Genomic DNA, 9,548 nt, shown 5'->3' on the forward strand with positions numbered 1-9,548 from the left:
ATAATCTTTTGCGCTGGTAAATGTGTAAGTGATTAGTAAGAGAATAAGACACTGATATTAGTGATGGGTAAGGAATAACGGCCGTTCTCCTGCTAATGAATCGTGGTCAAAATGCCGATTGCCCTCGAGTAGAGTGTGCCTGGATTGGATTAGTTTGCCTGAAGGACGGCCTAGGCTCGTTGTTTGCTTCTGAATAACTTTCAGGGCAACCTGGTCAGCAATTCCTAACTTTCAGCGTCCACTTGATTGGCGTACATTGTGGCGACTTTGTTATGAGGGCGCGTTCCAGTATCTACCATGTGTGCAGAGATATCTTGGGTAATCCGTATTTCACTGCCCTGTTGTTTGAAGGTAATTTGCCGGCAGTGAAAGCCCCATTTCTGTGACAAAAATTGAACAGACTAAACATCCCTCTGATATATGCAAGCTTCTTATAGCCTGATTATAAAATTAATGTTGATGAAAGCATCCTGTCTTTACTAAAGTGAAGCATTACGAAGGTCTTAGGTTTGAAAAAACAAATATGAAATTAATTCATCTCTGAATAATAAAAAAGATTCGTCTTGTAAAGTCGTCTTTTAAAGGAAACATTCAACTGTATTATGGGCGATCTTGTCTCTCTCTCTATTAACAAATCTCAAAATGGAATATTTTGATATAGATTAAACTTTAGAATATCTGTCTACATGACGAGATAATAAATGGTGAAGTTTATATCCTTTTTTCTATATTGTATATTTACAAGCGAACGGAGAACAGATTGCCTGCTGTCCAGTCTGGCAATCGCTTCTTAAAAGAACAGACAATATTCTTTTCATGTTTCTCGGCAGTCAAGATTCACAAATTTCTTGCAAGCTTTGTTGCACGAGTGTTTTGAAAAAAAATTGCTATACGGTGCATATGAAATAAAGGGCATCAACAAACTTTTTTTTTTTTGCACTAAATTAATAATATACATGTTAAAAGAATCAAGAAACAAATCAGATAACCCATCTTTTAATTTCTGAAAATAGTAAAGAGTTTGTTCTTTACTGGATGTTTCAGAAAATGAGGTGATTCCAGGGTTCTTGCAAAAGTTATTCCAATTCATTCAAACACATGAGGACAGTGAGTTATGAATTAGAGAGTATGGGAATGATTGCACTTATAAGAAATTCTGGTCGTAGTATTATTAGTAGTGGAACATTAATGGATTTCAGTAGCACTTGTCCGAGCACAAGTAAATTTCTGAAAACCAGCAACATCTCAGATAGACAGCATGAACTTGTCAAACGGACGTTAGAAAATGTAAGATAATAAAGAGATAATACAAGACCTATTGTAAATAAAATCTATCGTTTGACAGGGTCGTAACTTCAATAGGGAAAATTTGATAGACCATTAAAGAGACTAAATGTAATAATATCTTGTGATTACATAAGTTAAGTATAAGCATTTTCAATGTATCCATATTTATATATTATGAGAGAAACTTACCCCGGAAGTTTAAATGTCACCAACGAACAGCGGGGTATAGGAAGAAGCTCATATCCTATAGATCGAACATATGCATACATGATCAGCGCACAAGCGCCTGCTCCGCCTAACCAATAGGGGTACGGGAGCCAGGCGAATGGCTGCTGATGATTCAGTAGAATCACCATGTATCGTTGGTGATAGCCTGTACTCCAGCAGGATGGGGCTCGATAGAAGAGAATTATGAGAACGTCCTCTGCAGTAGAACCAACAAGATGAATGAGATTTGTATAAACGGCCTTGCTTTTCGTGAAAGATGGACGCTTGGCAACGGAGACTAATAACTTGCAGCACGGGTTAACGAAGATTATAAAATGTTTAACTGTCATTTATGTACGCTAATTTCTTATCGCCTGAAATACTAAAGGATATATATAGCCCCTTGTGCTCAATTAACCATGAAAAGTGAAACAGACAATCTTATTTACGTTAAGAACTGTGAGACCTTAAACTCAAAGAAGTTATAACAAGAGAACTGCAGTACTGAAAGTCGAGCAAGAGCTTCATGAAAACGAATTATTTGCTTATTTCAAGCCAACAAGTTAACCAAATAGAGTTAAAAAGGATTGATAGAATGTAGTAGATAAACTGGAAAATATAATAAGGCCTCCCCCCCGCCAAAAAAAGAGAAATTTGACGAACAGACAAAGTTCGAAAGATTGAGAAAAGAAAGAGAATAAAAAGAGATTTACTGACCCACCTACTAAGGTTCTAAAAATCTAGCAAGAGGTGTATCTTCGTAGAGTGCACTGCAGCCTCTAGCTTATTTTCTGAGCTATTTGAAATTAATTGGTTTGCAAGAGCCTTGTCTCTCATGAAAAATTGTATTCTTGAATAAACTGATAAAAGAAAAGAGAGAGAGACAGAGGTATTTAATTCCATACACTGAGATAGTACTGGTAATCTTCTTAGGCACGAAGATATAGTAATTCAGTTGTATTCCACATAGGAAAATGAAAAAAGGTAATCTCAGAAAATGCCCAACAGTTTCGTCCTCCAATGGACCTCTTCTTGGAGCGTTTTTTCATTTTCCTATGTGGAATACAACTGAAATACACTGAGATGAATAGCGGGTTAGATCTAAGTCCTTAGGCAATTGTACCAAAAAGTAGAAAATTGCTGACCGATACAGAATGATTGTACACAGGTTTTCTACATTAATGGATGCAAGCTTTTGCACTTGATGGTCCTGCCGATAATAGTTCTGAGAGCCAGCACATAAAGAAAACAGTTTTCATCCGGGCAAGGGACCTTACACACGCACACATAATATATATATATATATATATATATATATATATATATATATATATATATATATATATATATATATATATATATATATATATGACGCCTGTTTTTTTTCGTGGTCAAGTGGTTAACGTGGCCGCACACTGAAGTTTTGGACGCGGGTTGGAATTCTGCCATGGGCGTCAGAGTTTCTAAAATTGTTTATTTGGATCTTAGGTTTTGTAGCGACAAGAGGATTAAGAACTGTGAAGAAGTCGAGAAGTTAGGAGGTAATTGTAATTATTACAGCCACTTATATATATCTGGTTAAAAAGCGACCAGTAGATTCTATACGTATAACTATTGATATATATACAAATATATATATCTATATATATAAATAATTACATCATATATTTGCATATATAGAGCAAAAGGCATCAGATGGAGACGTCTTACAGCATTTCATCTATTTATTTGGCAACATCATCATGCTGAAACATACAAACATTAAATGATATAAAATTGACTGGACTAATTAATTTTATAAAAACTAACATCATTTTAAAGAAACAAAACTAGGCGTGATCCAACCTCCAGCTTACTGAGGATGCGTGCAAGATTTTCCACTGAAGCATAAGTTACAAACATTATATTCCTAACTTAACGTGAAGCGGTCTTCGTAATTAATACTCATTATTAGTACCAAAGTCTAAAGAGAGAGAAGAAGTCGGCCGGCGGGCAGATTATAATTGAAAGGTCACGGTCAGTGACGTCAGCCAAACTATATCAAAGCTTGTACCCATACACTGATTATTGCGGGCTGCTCTAGGAGCAAGAGCCCGTGCCAGCACAAGGCTAGCTTAATCTCCAACAACAACAAATACACTGATTCAGTCAGTAAACAATACTTACGGACTGCGTCCACGTGTCTAAGATCAACCTACTAAATTTATCCAGGGATATTGTTGTCTTTTCATCATTCAGTTGCATTTCCTACGAAAATGCCCAACAACTGTCTTCATACAAGAATGAAAACAAACGGTTCAAACATCAAGTAAAAGTTTCCCAAAAGACGATCATTTTCGGGGACGCTGAAAACAAGTATATCGTCGAACTGATAAAATGAATCTTGAAAATGCTGATTTGAGTTTATAGCTCTTGCCAATACTCATTTAAACTCAACACCATCTATACGCTGATTAATAAAGCTCTCAAATATTCTTCCTCATGGCAAATATTTCATAACGAAATGACTTTCTTGGCAAACTTTTTCAAGGCCAATTCATTTCCACAAGATATAGTACATAAAATCACCAACAAGATACTTTCCAAATTTTTGCATCCATCATCAACTACTTTTGATGTACCGAAAAAAATATTTTATGCTACTGTTCCGTATTTTTCAGATTCAAAATTTATCTTAAACCTCACTCGTATAATTGAACAGGAAATTCCATGTCTTAAAGTCAGGCTTGTGTCGAGTAATCCTTGCACTATTCGATCGTTTTTTAACTTTAAAGATCGCCTTCAGCCCTTCATGAGATCCAACGTTATTTATAAATTCACATGCCCTGGATGTCCGGGTCTTACGTTGGATCGAGCAACGGAGTTGGTTGCTGAGGGTCAGATATTGTAGCCATTTGGGCTTTAGCTTCCGTACAGGTCAAAGGATAAAACAACCAGAATTTTCCAATATCAGAAACCACTCAATAATATGCAAGACTGAAATTCAAAAAGAACATTTTACAATAATTGATTATGTTAAACATCCTGACCAACTAACAACGCTGGAGTCGTTATATATTAAAAGACTGGTGCCCTCATTAAACGGTAATTTGTCTTCGTCACCTCTGTACCTGGCATAGTTGTCGTCGCTTCTCTCTGCCAACTGTTATTCATTCCATCTTCACCTCTGATCATGGACGGTTGGTGTTTTTAGTAGTCTCTCTTTTTATTTACTGCTCTTTTTAATCTTTTTTAGACTTTATTTTTAAAAATTGTGAATTCCTTTTAACTTTATGTGATTGTTTATAATTATGTCTTTGTATTTTATTCACAGACTGATGATGCAGACAGTTGTGCGAAACGTATCATATGTAATAAACTTGGCCTTTTAAATCTGGTATCATGGACTCCTTCTGGACACTTTATAAATTGAAATGCTGAAGGCCACTATATACATATATATATATATATATATATATATATATATATATATATATATATATATAAATATATATATATCTAATAAAAGGAGCCCATAAAAACACCAAAATGTAGAGAGAAAAGTACTATATTTCAGAGACTGCTGTCTCTCTCTTCAGGTATATGAATGAGAAAAGTTTACAGAAAAGGTGGTATTTATACCAAGAGATTCGTCCACAAGTAAGCCAATTTAGGTCACCCCCGCTGATAATCTTCCTTTAATCTTCTTAAGCGTTGGTTGAATGAACACTGCGTCGACGATATCTGATATCCAATTCCCTTTTGAGATGTTCATTACCTGCTTCTCTTTTATTAAGGCCGATTCCATCATTTGACTCTTGTACCGGCAGTTGCTGCTATATAGTACTTTTCTCTCTACATTTTGGTGTTTTTATGGGCTCCTTTTATTAGATGGAATTCTGTTGTTACAGAACATTTTTACCAGTCATATATATATATATATATATATATATATATATATATATATATATATATATAATATATATATATATATATATATATATATATATATATATATATATATATATATATATAAATGCGTTCGTGTGCATGTATGTGAATGTGCCGTTAGATGAACTAAACTTGTTCCACTGATCCACTGTTTTCTGTCAGGAAAGTTGCTCTCTCTCTCTCTCCACATGCTTTTCTACATGGAGAATTAGTAAAAGAATCTCGGTTATCAATACCTTCAAAGTCTTAACGTGTTTTAACTCCCAGATCTTTGTCAGTCAGTTTAATGAGTGAGTCAAATGCCACGATAAACGAGATTGTACTCCTTGCGTACAAAACATCTCGTTATCACTGGGTCTAATTGGAGAAGGGGGACGAGAGGGAAGGCCTTCATAATCTACTTCTTGATGACTAAACAATTTGATTTCCCCTCTATCAGATTAGCCTTATCTTTATCCCTAAATCCGTTGTGATTGCTCACGGATGGGAAGCAGATTTGTGTCTGCTGTACCGGCGTCCATTGGAGAATGTTGTCATTTTCTGACCTGATTGTCTGCTTGATGTTTTGCATAGTTTATTTGGTTATAGGAATCAATATTTGGTAAACTGATGCTCATCGTGAAATCTAAATATTAATTAATTCAAATTTTAGCCACGTTTTCACTATTTTTCATATTTTATCGAATCTTAATTTAAGCCAAGGTTCAACTTGACGAGCGTATCATGAAAGTGCAGATTCAGAATTGAAACCAAGTGCAAAAAGCGAGACAAAACATGCCATCAAAAGAGCAGTGTTTATTTCGTCTTCATCGGATATAATTGTGAAAATATTCTTTCAACACAGGCAGAAAAGACGGCAATACAAGGAGGCCGCACATGAAGTCAGACAAGAAACCTAAGTCCATTTACTTAAATTATGCCAAAATTCAGGTACTTCATGGGAAAACATGGGATGAAGTCTCCTTTGCTCAACTGACGGCCCTCCATTCTTCCTGTAAGTCATCGAGCTGATGCTCAGGCAATAAAGAAGGAAAGTTCAAGGCAAGTTTAATGATGAGTATTTGTTGCTTCCTTTGGCTCCATGTTGTGCAACATAGCATTGACACTGTCTTCTTCTAAAGGAAACCTCTCGCATATCGGACAAGAAAGTTGTGACAAGAACGCCAAGCGGTTGTCTGACTGAAACCTGGTTTCATATTTTCCCTAGTTTATCTGTTTCAGGGCTTTCTGTACATAATTTTCAAGATTTCGGAAATTTTTACATTGTTATTTCAAGCTTTGAGTTCATTTTTCAAGATCTTGAAAGATTTTTCAAACGCTGGTAGCAGCAGCAGTGGGGAGGGGGCAACAGACGGTAAAGTCTAACTAACGCGATTATGATACAAATTTCAGTCGCTCTTTTGATGTAAAAAAAAACACACCCAAAAAAGATCTTAATGGTCCCACAAGGTTTAAAATAGTTGGTTTTAAGGTTTCAAGAAATGCGATATTCTCTGGTCAAATGCAACTTTAGCTCTGGGATGGGAGAGACCAGAAGTGCAACGAAGACATTTTAATGAACGATTTCAGCTGCGAAAATATCTCTAAACCATTATTAAGAATTGTAGGAAAGTGGTTTTTGACGGTGGGAAATTTTCATATGGAATGACTTGCATACAAACCTTACTGTACGAGTGCAAGTAGAGTTGTTCAAAAACCTTAAATGTGATAGGCTATTTCAGTAAAAAAAAATTAATTTCAATTAAGTACGAAGAGCGCGAATGAAGTTAGAACTGTTTAATCAAGCATTAAACTTATTATCATTATACTTTAATATGAAGTTTGGTCACAAAGAGAAGTAAATAAATTATTATTAGAGGTTTTAAATAAAATTAGTCTTTTAAATTATTGTAAATAAATTTGAAATAAATTTTTATTCTTTAGAGTACAAATTTCTTTAAACAGGCGATGAAAATAACAAAAGTTATGGTTTATTTGTCATCATCCATAATTTTATTACATCATCGAGTTTGGCACCATACACGGTCCGACTGCGCCAACTGTCATTTGTTGGCGCAACACTAACGCAATGGCGTCGCCACTGGCGTAATGGAGTCGTCATTCGTCGTAATTGGTTGGATTATCGTAACTCGCGATTGGGACATACACCATCCATTTAAATCATCCGCCATCATTTGGTCCATGGCGCCAAACCTATGCCATGCTGCAACGATTCATGGTGATTGTTGGCGATTTGGTCGTAATAGCATTGTAATGGCATCGTAATAAAAAAAATTCGGCAGTTACGACGTGCGCGTCCTTGAACCGCCGATGTGTGACTCGGGCACAAGTCCTATAGTACGAGGTTGGTGACGGCAGTGAATCTTTGGATACCCAGAGAAATTGATAAAAAGACAAGTGGAGCTTCACGACTCATCCATTGCTCATTTATTGCCATGTCAATGAAACTTCAGAATATTTTGTTTTAATTCCGAGGAATGACAACTATATCATGTTTAATGCTGAAAAAGTAGGCTATAGGTTACTACTCGTATATGGCCGCGTCTTTAGATTACAACTACTTATAAAAAATTTATACTTACTTTTTCCTTCAAACTCGAGGGCATGATGCATTATAAGTATTATATCAATTTTATTCATGATCTTAGTAAAAGAAACGCAGAGATGGACTCTTTAAAAGTTATTGGGATATAAACAATATGGGTCTATCGCACCATAAAATAGACGCTTTATCTTTGGGAGCCATGATTTTTAACTTTCGTTAAAGAATTCAAATCCTTCAGTTGAGCACCCCAAGTATTTCTTCTTCAGTTATATATATATATATATATATATATATATATATATATATATATATATATATATATATATATATATATATATATATAATTAACGTTGAGCATATAAAGTTGGGTAGACTTGAAGTGTATTAATTTACTCGTTCAAAATCAACAATAACAGTACTTAAAACTATAGCTATTGTTAAGTGGGGAATATTTTGTTTAGAACTTAACATTGATTTGGATATCGTTGATTATAAAATTGTAAATGTCTGATCACATGTAATAAGTGCAAGGAACCTTACCGCCCCGTTATATCAATATTATTTGTTTACTCACAGTCTGATAAGAAGTCCTACTTAGACAAAGGCAGCCTTGTCCTTAAATCAAGTTTTGTCAGCTAGTCACGTAGGCAAAGCAAGTGTGTTGTGAAAAGTATTGTTTGTGAAGACTGAGTATTCCAGAATTTCTGGAATAAAAATTGGCTTTGGTTATCATCGTTATTGGTGCCTATAGTTTGTCAAACGTGAAATAAAAATTACCATCATCCGCGTTCTGTTGCTAATTTAATTATCATATAATAGGTGGAGGGATTAGACTTAAATTTTGACAAATTCTAGTTGGCATATATGCCTGCTTACTTATGTTTTGATATTAAAGTTTTTTTTTTTTTATTTGTCTAGTCGTCGAATTTCCCTACAGTTAAATTTAATTAAAATGACATTCATGCGAGTTATTCTTATCCTTTTAGCTCATGGCAAAGTCCATAAGAAACTTGGGTTTGCCGTTCCCCTGACAGTCCGCCAGCCCTGATTACCAAACAATAGTTTCAAGATAAATTACTACCATTATACTTGTTATAATTACAACTTTTAAAGTGAAGATTGCAGAAACCCCTTTGAAAACTGATGATATGAAAATTATATGTATTTCAAAATGTAGCATGCACAACTTACTACTATTTTTTATTCATTTATTTATTTATTTGTCGGAAGATATGAGCGGAAAATTATTTTTAAACATTTTTATGACGAATTATAAATAAAAATTGCTATATAATTTAAAGAAGTTATAGTAGTAGTTTCATGGGATGGTTTTCTTCTATGTATTGGTAGTCATAGAAAATATTTTATGGTATACTAAAATAATTTGACTTCGTACACTGTATGGTTCAGTAGTGGTATTGTGATTGGTGATAAAAGTCTGTGTGTGGTGCTTGGATGTATATGCTAGTAGGTCAATGTGGACACGCAAACATATCTATTGTCCGTATTGTCCCCTAGCAAGATTATTGTGATTTAGGATGGCTTAGAAATAAAGTTGAAACCGGTCAGGACCATCTAT

This window comes from Macrobrachium nipponense, chromosome 17, assembly GCF_015104395.2.
Source record: "Macrobrachium nipponense isolate FS-2020 chromosome 17, ASM1510439v2, whole genome shotgun sequence".
Taxonomy (NCBI): domain Eukaryota; kingdom Metazoa; phylum Arthropoda; class Malacostraca; order Decapoda; family Palaemonidae; genus Macrobrachium; species Macrobrachium nipponense.